At 40.9% G+C, this 13,227-nt stretch overlaps 1 protein-coding gene across 11 annotated transcripts in view; it reads left to right on the top strand.

Annotated features, from left to right (window-relative positions):
- The window catches only part of b3gat1a (beta-1,3-glucuronyltransferase 1 (glucuronosyltransferase P) a), a 123,583-nt gene that overhangs the window by 62,465 nt on the left and 47,891 nt on the right, over nucleotides 1–13,227 (top strand). For 6 of the 11 annotated variants that reach the window (XM_023961212.2, XM_023961214.2, XM_023961213.2 and 3 more), the window contains exon 3: nucleotides 1,175–1,292. The exons of the other annotated variants lie outside the window; for them this stretch is intronic. The gene's annotated coding sequence lies outside the window, so the exon portion shown is untranslated. The remainder of the gene's footprint in view (nucleotides 1–1,174; nucleotides 1,293–13,227) is intronic. 11 annotated transcript variants of the gene reach the window in all.

Genomic DNA, 13,227 nt, shown 5'->3' with positions numbered 1-13,227 from the left:
TTATTATTAAGTGCATTGCAGCTGAACGGACTGCGGTCCAAACGCTTCTCCGGACCGAACACTATAACAAAGCACCTTCCCTACAAACACAAAGCTACGAGACTCCAGCTGCTCTGATCAGAGATACGGTTCACTCTGTGGAGCAGCAGGTTCATTCTAACAGCCACAGATGTTTTTACTAAGTGGGTTGTGGCAAAATCTCTCTATAAACACTACAAAGAAGAATGTCAGACGTAATTCTAAGGGAAAAGAACTTTGGGTTAGAAAAGGAAACGTGAAATGAAAATATATAGAGCCCGAGCAGATCTCCACGCTACGTAGTTTGTCCTAGTGGGGCTACTGTAGTGTGACGTTATCCTCAGTCGAAAGGACCCCGAACGGTTATTGCAGCCTGAATGGTTACGGTACCTACACCGGGACTGTGAGTTTAAAGAGATGGGTGATGGGAAGTGAGGGCGGGCTAATGAACTCCTGCTGCTTTTCAGAAACTACGTCCTAGTAAACGACACAGTTTTTTTTTAGTTTAGGCTAAAAAGGGTGTAATTATGACAAAAAGACCACTGGAAACGCTTTGACAATAGCTCAGAAGATTATTGGAGTAAGTAACTCAGACATGACGCTCACGTTTCCATGGTGACGATCAGTGGTACCTGTGGAGCAGCAGCCATGTCGAAAAACAAACATGGCACATGATTAGACTTTGTTTTTTATATTTCAACTGCAAAGACTGAAAAAGGAGAACCTGGCAAACTGCATTTTTCTGATTTACATCTGTATAAAGCAGATTTTCTTTTTTTAATTCAATGCTGGCTTTTCTCAACAAGGATTTTGATATTTGAATTTTGTATTTTAAATACTGACAACCCCCCTTCCTCTGCTGGCATCAATCGCTTCCAATTTGAACACAATCCTGAAAAATAAATGCAAAAGTTCCTTCTTCTTTTTTTTTTGTTTCTTGTAAATATAATCAAGGGAAAAAAAGTTTTTAAAAATGTTTAGATGCTGTAATTTTATCTCAGCTTAAGACAAAGTAGTGACACTAACAAAATCCTCTCTCCTCATATTTGTAGATTTTTAATGTAGAATGAAAGTGAAATCAAAATCATGTAGAAACGAACCTCTTCACATAGGAATGACATTAGTAAGATGAGATGTTTGCGTTTTTTCTTCTCAGGGTTGACTGTCTGTGTGGCTCTGAACTAGAAGACCGTCTGATCAATAACGAGGAAGCCTCTCTGTAAATCCTTTTCTGGGCTCATCCAAGGGTTATTCCATAAAGCAACAGCGTTACGGTGAGCCATTCATTTTCTTGCCAACTGGCACCTCGTAATACTCATGACAAATTTAGCATGAGAAGGCAAGGAAAGCGCAACCTACTTAAAACCGCATTAGCAGCCTCTTCTGTGAATTCAAAAAAAAAGAGAGATTTGTTTTCTTTTTGACCCTTTTTTCTTTGCACCTATACTCTAGCTGTAACGTTCACAGTGATCCTACATTTATATTTTATAGGCTTGGCAAACATTTTTAATCAAAGACAATGATTTTTACCTTCAAAAAAGGCACTGAAGCCATGATATTTGAGCCAAAAACGCAAGAATATTGATAAAAAACCTATTCTAGTCAATTCAGTGGTCGTTATTATTTTATAGACAGCTAGTAAGAGCAGATGCTCAGCACACCTTTCCTATCTCTTAATGATTCTGGAGCATCCTTTAAGTTAAGAATCTTTATTAAAGAACAAGGTCCAGAGGGGTTTAGTCAAACTTAAGTCAATATATTCATCAACCTTATAATGATTTTTCATCTCTGAGGTCATTCAAATACAGCAGCACTAATATGTTTTCAATTTGGTGTAATTGATCTTTTTTTTATGTTCAGCTCGGTGCCTAAATGCCGATCATTGAAGGAGATATCAAGACGCACAGTATTACATTTACTTGTGGAGCACTGATATGGATGTAGCATATTTTTATCATTACTGATGTTGACAGGATTTGTAGAGGTTTACGGCACTCTGTCAAAATCTTAAGTATGGTGATTGAGAATACGCTACACGGCTAACGTGTTTCCGTATAGGACTCAGTTTTTTTAAGTGTTACTAACAGGGTTGGGAGGCCGTGTGGTCATAGTAACGTTGTGGTATCAGTATGTTTTCCTACGTGTTGCAAACAAAGTTGGGAATTACAGGTAATGTGAATACATGGCTAACACTGCTAACGCTTCTAATGTTGCTAACGCTTCTACTACAGCTAACACTTCTCATATGGCTAATGCTACTGCCATGGCTAACCCTTCTAATGTGGCTAATGCTGCTAACATGGCTAACACTTCTACCAATGAGTTATATCACTAGAGGAGACACGCCCGCTTGGGAAGCCTGGCTGACGGTGGCGGAGCGCGACGCCATCTTGGTGAGGTCGACGACGCCCACATGACAATGATTTCTATTGCTTTTAGTGGTGTCTAAGTAGCTTTTATATACTATATATATTTTTACATTTATATATATTTATACATATATGTAAATATATTATATTTATATATATAATATATATATAGATACATGACTTGTTGTTGTTAAAGAAGAGAAACAGGCAGCCTTAAAAGCTCAAACTTTAATGAAAATGCATTGTTGCAGGACTTCTTACGAAGACAAAAATAATTTCAAAGAGTTTTTAAAAATAATTTCTAAACATTTAGAAGTTTTAGACCTCTTTGACATGTAATTTAAATTATTTAGAAAAACCCAACAATGAGTCAATAATAATAATAATAATAATAATAATAATAACAAATCAATAGTAAGTCAATACAAACAATAAATAAATAATAAGCCAATAAATAATAATAATAATAAGTCTATTAATAATAATAATAATAATAATAATAAAATAAATATTCAAAAGAAGTCCAAAAGTGAATAATAGATTTACCCTAAAAAAGCAACAACTACAACAATAAAGAAAAACAATAGATTTATACTGATTCATATGAGTGATCAATTTGTGTAACACAGATGTTATTGTGTCGGGTTTCAAGCAAACAGTCTGGCCTCTCTTATCTAAATGTGTTTCCACAAATGTTTCTAACATAGCCAGACTGTATTGCTAGTTGGTACCACAGTGATCCATCTGGGTTAGCTCTTTTTATTGCTAAGATACGCTTTTTCCTTAAGTCTGAATCCATTGGAAACCTGCAAGAAAAGTTCAGTCACTGAGTCAGAAATGTCTAAATCTATATTACTATAATAGCCTAGTATGCTGTATACAGGTTTAGCAAAATAAAATCTACATTTATGTCAAAAGCAAATTATCCGTACATCATGCAGCATGTTGATAACAGCCCTGCAGCATCATGCATGTCAACATGTGTATGATTAATGAAGCCCCTGCAGCATTAAAAGAAAAAAAAATTAGTACTTACCTGTGAAATGATATACCTTCCTCCTTCATGGACTCAGTGCTCTGATTTTGGCAGTTGAAACCCGCAAAATTAACTGGTATTATGCAAAAAATGTGTTCACATGCATGCACTGCAGTAGTAACTTGACCTCACCAAGATGGCGGTGCTCTCCTCCCATGAGGAACCACGTGATGTCTCCTCTAGTGATATAACTCATTGACTTCTACCATAGCAAATGCTTCTAATGTGGCTAATGCTGCTAACATGGCTAACACTTCTAACATGGCTAATGCTTCTAATGTGGCTAACATGTAGCGTGTCACAAACAAGTTCTAGAGGTACTTTGAATGCAGTTAATAAAGTCTGAAGACTGCTGGACTTATCCCTGACTATTTTGTCTCGCGTAATGCGCCTCATAATCCGGTTCACCCTACAGTACAGAAAATATGGTACTTAGGGCTAATTTGGAAAGGCTTTGGCCATAGAGTGAGAAAAAAGAACACATTTTGGTTTCCATATAAAGTCATGTCACTCTGAAGTTGAAGTTGACTCATCCAGATTGTACCTCTCCACGTAGGTTTGAACCCATCATTTCTCCAAAGGGATTTAAAAAAGTGAAAGTTATTGTTTGACTTTATTGCTTTCTACATGGGAGTTAGCTTGCTGATGTGGACAGTTTAGGGCAATTCCAAGACAGCCAGGAAAAAAAACTGTTCCCCCTGAGGGGGTTCTTGCTGCAATACTTTCATGAGGCATCTAGCAGTGTCAATGGGACTTTTATGTTGGGAGATTTTACATCAGCTGTTTGTGATTGGTAAGAGCAAATAGTGATTTCTTTTTAAGTACAGGAAAAACCAAGAACTCTTCCACATCACTGGAACTTTTAGACCAAGGAATCAAAACTAGTGTAGAAGCCCTAACAGACATTTCCAAATCAAATTTGAACACTATGTGTACTTTTCCCACTTACAGTAATTCCTTTCTGAGATTCAACCAGGGTTGACCTGGATGAGTGCTGCAGGTTTTGGGTCATTTGGGCCCATAGAGGGTCTTTGACAGGTGTTTCTTTAAGGGAGCGCAGGAGTGTCTTACAGTTCTCTGGAAGCTCATGTAGAGGGCATTTATGGGGTATGTGACGTTAGTAGACATGATAATTGAGATCTTATAGGAATTACGGCATGGAGGTGAGGTGACTGAGGGACAGGAGGAAAATTTACAAGCTTCATCTGAAGATGGGTCTGTTGCTGAGCATGTAGAGTTTGTTGACTGGCCATCTTCTATCAGTCTGATTGTGTATTACCCCTTTATGACCAGAGCCCTAGCTTCAGTGTTGACATTCGTTCAACTACTGCAACTCTTCAACCATTTAAAAGTAATTCCAGCGGACTTTGCAGCAGAGAAAAGAAGCCTTACGCTGATATGCAGCATTTTACAGTAGGGAAGAACAATCAATGTGAAACAGATGATTCCATCATGGAGAAAGGTGATTTTGTGTCAGTTAGGTTTAGTAAAGTGTTGCATAACAGTGCATAGCTGAAATGTAAAGTTACCTTTCTCAGAATTAGCTGATTCACTTTGATTGCATAAACGGCGAAGTTTTGGTAGGTCAAAGAGCGTATGTAGGTATCACCGTGTTTTAAAGGGTTAAGACGTCTGAAACCTCTTTTGATTTATCATCACAACCTTTTAGGGCTGCTTATTTTTTCTTGGACTCCCTCTTGAACAGCTCTGATTTCTAGTAGCCAGATCTGACACTTTGATGGTTCCCCATTTTATTACCCATGATTCCAGTTTCTTTTCCAGTCATTCTGTCAGGTCACTGAGGATCCAGAGCTTCAAAAGTTGATGTCAACATAAATGAATGCACTTTTGTCTCCTCCATGTGACTTACAGAGCACCCTCCTGTCTATGGGGCTCAAAGCTTCCATTCTGTGTTTCGTCAGCTCACCTTTCCTTCTCAGCATGCTGCATATGCACAAAAAATGAAACATCAGCCGTGTCTGATTGAAAGTCATGCCCCAAAAAGACAAGAGAGGCAGATATTCACTGAAGCTTCTATTCACCACTGCTTGGTGAATAAAAGCTCAAAGAGCAGCGATTGGATTGGATTCTAATGACCCCTTATTACAGCCAGATCATCCATAACCTCTCTTCTAACTTTGTTACTTTTCAAGCCTTCCAATCTGCAGCCTTTACAGCTGGAAGGCCTAATTGGAGCCATTTCCACATATAATGTGGCAGTCCCACTGGGGCTCATTATAGAAACCGTGTTGACTCACCTTGGCTATTCTTTAGACACCCGTTCATCTGGGGCTTATGGTTCGGTCCAGTGACATATACAGTGGGGTTTCTTTCATCCTACAGGCTATTGATCACCATTACGGAAGAGAAAAGTCATGCTGGCTGTGATGCATGGCTGCAGTGCTCCACATGTGTGTCTTGGTCAATGCAGGGTGTGAATCGCCGAAATGACTCACTTCTCATACACACACACACACACACACCCACACACACACACAAACTAAACTAAAGGGAGGAACCTAATGGCTGTGAAAACTGTGGATGTTAGAAAAGCCCAGTGAGCAGCGGACATGCTAGGCTGAGGTTGAACAATACAGTAGTGATTCACAGAAAATAGTTTTAAGTGCTAATTAAAAGAAACTTTATCTTGCTACACTGCTTACAATAGCAACATCTCCACTCTTATCTGACTACACTGTTTTTAGAGTTGTTCAGCATCAGCTTTGCAGTAGCACTTTCAAAGCATTTTCAAAAGTGGGATCAGAAAGGTCCAATGAAAATGTTACTGTCGGTGGCTTATCTCCAAATCAAGGGGGGGCACACTTATCACTAGCCGCAGTTACATGGGCAAAATATCTTGATCGGATCAATGGTCTGATTAGAATCCAAACTGTGTACATGGGCACAGAAAACCTTTTTCCGATTAGAACAAACGTTCACATGGTCACACTTTCCGTCGGAATAATACCGGAGGGGAAATGAGACCCGTTGTAAACAAACTGCTGCCACATACATTTTATGCAGCAGCTCGGTAATATACGAGACGATCTTCCAAATGTGCTTTTATTAATGTCATGAATATTAACATTACGTAAATGTGTGGGAATAACTTCACCCTTTATTTGGTCGGGACACGACTGGAAACACAAATCCAGGTGATTGTTTGAACAGTTTCTAAGGACTGAGCGACATTTCTGCTTTGAAAAGTTCGCACACCGCCCCAAACAAAGCCGCTGTGTGAGCTGGCGGCCCAAGCTCTGCTCGGACACACATGGTTCTCCTGCAGGCAGCCGCTAACCCAAGGCGGCGGGTCGGCTCGCATTCTCAATTCTCACACATAACAAAACAACAAAACGCACACGTAACAAAGCACCCTACCCTCAAACACAGATTAATAAATCCGCCTGCTCTGCTCAGAGAGGTTCACTCGGTCCACTGGCACCGGAGCCCGAATGCAGAGCTCGGGTGCAGGGTCCGGACGTCCGTGGGCAGAGCAGCTGGTCGGTGCCTTATTAGCGCCAAAGCTTTCTCTCAGCGAAACACCGTCTATGCATGATATAAACCAGAGCAGTAGTGACACACGATCAGAATGAACCGTTTACATGAACAACGGTCGGATAAACAATCGGTATAACTCGGTATATAATCGGTATAACTCATCTATCTTGAAGCGCAGCGTAGAGTGAAGAGAGAGGTGGCAAAGGCCAAACAGAAAGCTTACGATGAGCTATATGACAGGCTAGACACAAAGGAAGGAGAGAAGGACTTGTTCAGGCTAGTCAGACAGAGAGACAGAGATGGGAAGGACGTGCAACAGATAAGGGTGATTAAGGACAGAGATGGAAAGGTGCTAACAACCCAGGAGAGTGTACAGAAAAGATGGAAGGAGTATTTTGAGGAGCTGATGAACGTGGAAAATGACAGGGAAAGAAGGGAGGAAGATGTGGTTGCTGTGGAGCAGGAAGTAGCAGAGATTGGAAAGGATGAGGTTAGAAAGGCTCTGAAAAGGATGAAGAGCGGAAAAGCCGTTGGTCCTGATGACGTACCTGTGGAGGTATGGAAGTGCTTAGTAGAGACAGCAGTGGAATTTCTAACAAGGTTGTTCAATAGGATTTTAGAGAGTGAGAAGATGCCTGAGGAATGGAGGAGAAGCGTTCTGGTTCCGATCTTTAAGAACAAGGGTGACACGCAGAACTGCAGCAACTATAGAGGAATAAAGTTGATGAGCCACACAATGAAGCTGTGGGAAAGAGTAGTGGAAGCCAGGCTTAGGAAGAAGGTGGAGATTTGTGAGCAGCAGTATGGTTTCATGCCCCGTAAGAGCACCACTGATGCCATTTTTGCTTTGAGAATGTTGATGGAAAAGTACAGAGAAGGTCAGAAGGAGCTGCATTGTGTGTTCGTAGATTTAGAGAAGGCGTATGACAGGGTGCCGAGGGAGGAGCTGTGGTACTGTATGAGGTCGTCTGGAGTGGCAGAGAAGTATGTCAGAGTAGTTCAGGACATGTATGAGAGAAGTATGACGGTGGTGAGATGTGCTGTAGGTCAGACAGAGGAGTTCAAGGTGGAGGTGGGACTACACCAAGGATCAGCTTTGAGTCCCTTTTTGTTTGCTATGCTGATGGACAGGCTGACAGACGAGGTAAGACAGGAATCTCCCTGGACAATGATGTTTGCGGATGACATTGTAATTTGCAGTGAGAGTAGAGAGCAGGTGGAGGAACAGCTAGAGAGGTGGAGGTTTGCTCTGGAAAGAAGAGGTATGAAGGTCAGTCGTAGTAAGACAGAATACATGTGTCTGAACGAGAGGGATCAAGGTAGAAGCGTTAGGTTACAGGGGACTGAGGTGAAGAAGGTGCAGGAGTTTAAGTACTTGGGGTCAACAGTTCAGTGTGATGGAGAGTGTGGAAAAGAGGTGAAGAGGCGAGTGCAGGCAGGTTGGAGCGGGTGGAGGAAAGTGTCAGGAGTGTTGTGTGACAGAAGAGTGTCAGCAAGACTCAAAGGAAAGGTGTACAAGACAGTGGTGAGACCAGCTCTGCTCTATGGGTTAGAGACGGTAGCAGTGAGACAGAGACAAGAGGCTGAGATGGAGGTAGCGGAGATGAAGATGTTGAGGTTCTCCTTAGGAGTGACCAGGTTAGACAGGATAAGGAACGAGTACATCAGAGGGACGGCTCACGTTGCCTGTGTTAGCGACAAAGTCAGAGAAGCCAGACTGAGATGGTTTGGACATGTTCAGAGGAGGGATAGTGGATATATTGGTAGAAGGATGTTGGAGATGGAGCTGCCTGGCAGGAGGGCAAGAGGACGGCCAAAGAGGAGATATATGGATGTTTTAACAGAGGACATGAAGTTGGCTAATGTTAGGGTAGAAGATGTCCATGACAGAGTGAGGTGGAAAACGATGATTCGCTGTGGCGACCCCTGATGGGAAAAGCCGAAAGAGAAAGAAGATAACTCATCTATCTTGATCGGAAAGAAATTTTGATCCGAACGAGTCTGATCGGGGCAGACTATTCCGAACGGCTTGTTTACATGACGTATTTTTCTTCCGATCGGGCATTCTTTCCGATTACTTTTGCCCATGTTAACACGGCTACTTTTAACAGCACCAAAAGGCTGTTAAAGTGGATTTGGGGAGTTGAGAAACATGAGTCGTCCGTACAACGTGGCTACATCTCTCCTCGTTTACCATTTCTTATCCTTGTGTGTTGTTTAAGTGTTCACTACGACCTGTCGCTCACAGATTGCCCATTAAAAAGTGTGCATGAACATTTTCGCTCTACGGGCTCTTCAGGTGGTCTACAATCTTCAAATTGTTGGCCAACTATGTGCCCTGTACAGGCTTGCCCATTTTTTTACCCGCAGGTAACCTCTATCTTCCCAGATGGGCAGTTGTGACTGTTAGAAGCATTGGAAAAGAATAGGTCAACTAAGGAGCCCAGCAGTTCCATTGGCTGAGATGTACGACGTAGCCATATGCACATTGTTTTCGTTAGTTTTGTGAAGCTACAGAGTGAGAGAGCGCACTAGTTTTTGACCGTACTTTAAAGTTCATATGTTTATATGTTTTTGTATTTACATTTTTTGAACAACCTTTTTGGGAAGTAAACATCGGAAAAAGAAGAACTGGGACTGTGGAAGTTCATTTAATAAGGACGCGTCAACTATAAGCTCTGGCTCTATAAGCTCTGGCCCTATAGCTTAAGTGTGCCTTTCAGAAAATAGACGGAGCCACACTTACAGTGACCGAAGCAATGAAGTCACTAAACGCGCATTGTTCAAAGCATTTTCAACCAAAGGTGTTCACACTGGACATACAGGGATGGGCTTCTTAATGTACTGTTTACTAATGGATGTCCGTAGGTAGAAGAGGCGTGGGACAAAATGTCAGAGTGGTGTAAATTTCAGGAATTTTACCTCACACTTTTTCTTTCACAGCTCTATCCCAAAATATGGCTAAACAGGTGTCATATATTTCTAACCAGGCACAAACCACAATTATTAATTCTCCTCCATATTCAGTTTTTAAGCAGTTGGCACTTCCAGGAATCACAAAGAAAGCCGTTCGTCACTACCAAATATTTGATTGGTCAAAATTTGACCTGGCTCAATGTTCAATGGCCACACGTTTTATTAGTGGAGCCTGAGAACAGCAGAAAAAAAAATGTTGTAATTAATGTTGCAAGTGTTTTGAATGATAAAGCCTGTGTTGTGCTTTTATGTGTCATGGTTTGAGTTTCTTTTGTATTGGTTTTTGCTTTCTGTCTTGTTCTGTCATGGTTAAGTTCTGTTTCCTGTTTTATTTTGAAAGGTTTCCTGTCTTGTCTTGTTTCTTGAGTTTTACTTCCTTTGGTCCCCATCTGCCCTGATTGTGTTCACCTGTGTCTTGTCTGCCCTGTCTGTTTATAAGTTCTGTCTCTGCCTTCCTCCTGTGCTGGTCCATTAACTTCTGGTCGTGTGTTTAACGTCTTCATGTGTCTTCGTCCGTTCATGCCTTGTTTCATGCCCCGCCACAGTGAGTTTTTGTTTTGTCATCCTGCTCTGCAGCGCTTTTTGTTATAATTAAACCCCTTGCCCTTGAACCCGTTTGCCTCCCGTCTCTGCGCCTGGGTCCTACCGGCTCTCGAGCCTCCCGCACATGACATTATGTGCGTTTTCATAGACTTTTCATTGGAAGGGGTTGCTTGACTGTGACTTACTGAGGACGGTGTGAATGTAACCTCAGGCATTTGGCTGTGCTTACCATAACCTCCATCCCAGAATTTACTTCAAAATATTATTGGCACACTTTTTTACATTATTTTTTAAAACCCTTAAAAGATTACAACTAGTCAAAAATTAGCAAAATAAATAGTCTGAACTAAAGGATGAACTTCTTCAAACTACCTGACACCCTAACAAACACCCTTGCGGTCTGAGAGAATCTACATCTTTTAAACAGCAGCTGGTAGAATTGGATTTATTTTTTGTAAATTGGAGGGATATCATATCCCTCCCCTTTTACAGGGCCGTGCAATCTCAGAAATAAGAATCACCTTGAACTACTTTGAATTACAAATTCAGTTTAGCTCATTTTCCTAAACGTTCGTGATGGCTTGGAAGTGTACAGATTAGGTCGATGTGGCTGAATCATGGACAGGGGTGGAGGTGAGAGCAGAGGAGTCATAATCTGCCCACCGACTGTCAAACCATGGAGCCAATTGTAGACCGTAGTGTGGAAGCAGTGTTGTTCCTGTTTCCTGAACATCCCTATCGACCCAAATTCAAGCAAAGCATCGAACATGAGATAAAGTCAGTCAGACAGCAGCTTCTCGTCTTCCACTGGCTCAGTGAAGCCAGCACAAACACCAAGATATTCATCCGTTTTTATACATTCGTACCTCAAGAACATCCTGTCAGCTTCGGGATAATATTATACAGTTGCTGCACACAACCTCAAAGCTTTGGCCCGGCTGCTGAGATCAGCACATCATCAGTCCTGGTTTGCCGCTCATGTGGGACTCCTAACAGCCTGAGGAGTGGGAGGATAATGAATGTAGTCAGAATGCAGCCAGCCCAGCCACAAACCATTCACTCCACACCTGATAGGGGTGCTCCAACATCTGCATGAAAACCAGACACTTCCCAACACCTGCAAAGACACACGCAATTTTACACAAATTAATTTAAAAAATTACCTGCTTGCGACAACCCTCTATTATTTCTGAGGTTTTGCAGTCTATAATAAGTAGACAGCCTTGTCTCATTAATATCCTCTGGGGTCCAGATGACCCGATCCCTACATTGACGTGTTCTCCCTACCATGACAAAGGTGGATGAAGGTGGAAAGATTTCATGTAATCCATGGACACCAGTGAAGATCACAAATCATTGAAGAAAAAAGGTTCAGAGCACTGTCTAGTGCAGGGGTGTCAACCTCATTTACACTGAGGGCCACATCTGCATGGCTGTCCTTGAAGGGCCAGATATAACTTATACATGTAACTAAATGTAATGAAAAATAAATGTAGCTACTCCTTAATGTGAAATAACTCATTATTTACTATAACTTTTTAAAATGACAATTACAGTTGCATAGAAACATATGTTTGCTTGTTACTCTAGCATAAATCCTTTTGCATTTGATTCTGTTAGGTTAGGTTATATGGACAGTGTTTAAGTCCTGATGTATAGTTGCCCAATCCGATATTTCAAGTCCGATTCCCCCTAGATATGAATAAATACACACCAATTTTATTTTTTATTTTAAGAAATTTAAAATGAATTTCTATTGTTTTAATCAAAAATGAAGTCTTTAAAAACTTTAACAAAAACGTTTTATTCATTTTTTTGATGATTAATTTGTTTCAATTTAGTTTAATTGTGTCTGTTGGCCACTTCACCTTAATCCTGTTTGGTAAATGTTGTTATTACTTCTATTTAAGCTTAACTTTAAATTTTTCAAAAGTCACTGAAGTCTGAAAGCAAATCGTTTAACAGAGAAGACTCATTGTAGCACAAAGATGCTATCACTTTAAACCAATGCATCATGGGAGATGCAGTGAAAAAACTGACGCAGAGGCCAGAAAGACTCTGAGCTTTATTACTTTGATCACTTTCTCAACGGTCTGATACCGGATTCTGTGGAAAGCTACACCACTAAAGACCAGCTTTAGCTGGTATTTTTGTTGGAACTGAGCGACTTTATGAGCAGAATCTGAACAAGTGAAGACTTTAACCACTTCTGATTGGTCAGACTGATGACGTATGATTAAGCCTCCAAGAATGATTGGTGGAGACAGTTAAAGGGGCGGGACTTTTCCGAAAAACAGCGCTAAAGCTGCGGCTAAATCGTGGTACCGTCATTCTTATAAAAGTGTCTTTAATAGAATCAAATAAACACCAAAAAAAAATTATTTTTTATGATCTTTCATATTCCTAACTACTCAGTGTTTTATCAGGGCCTGTTTGGATGAACAAAGAGCTGATATCCTGGAGATGGGAAATGTTCAGTGATCACTGAAAATTGATAATTTCCCACGGCACACCTGACCATTTCTCGCAGCACATTAGTGTGCACACCGGTTGAAAAACGCTGGTCTAGATGACCCCACTCCTAATGTTAAAGTGCCTGGGATAGCACAAGGGTTATAACAAATGAGAGCTTGACTTCACTAATTAATGGATTTTACCTGAAACACTATACGCAGTGTGGGTTTTGTAAATAAATGTCTTGTTCTTTCATGTTTGTGCAAATATTCACAGTGCAACACCATGTTCATCTTAAGCAGTATTTTTAAAAACTGCTTTTGCTCTCAGATA

Source organism: Oryzias latipes, chromosome 13 (assembly GCF_053564925.1).
Source record: "Oryzias latipes strain Hd-rR chromosome 13, Olatipes_Hd-rR_3.1".
Taxonomy (NCBI): domain Eukaryota; kingdom Metazoa; phylum Chordata; class Actinopteri; order Beloniformes; family Adrianichthyidae; genus Oryzias; species Oryzias latipes.
Note: the sequence above shows the minus strand (reverse complement) of the source record. Positions and strands in the feature narration are given on the sequence as shown.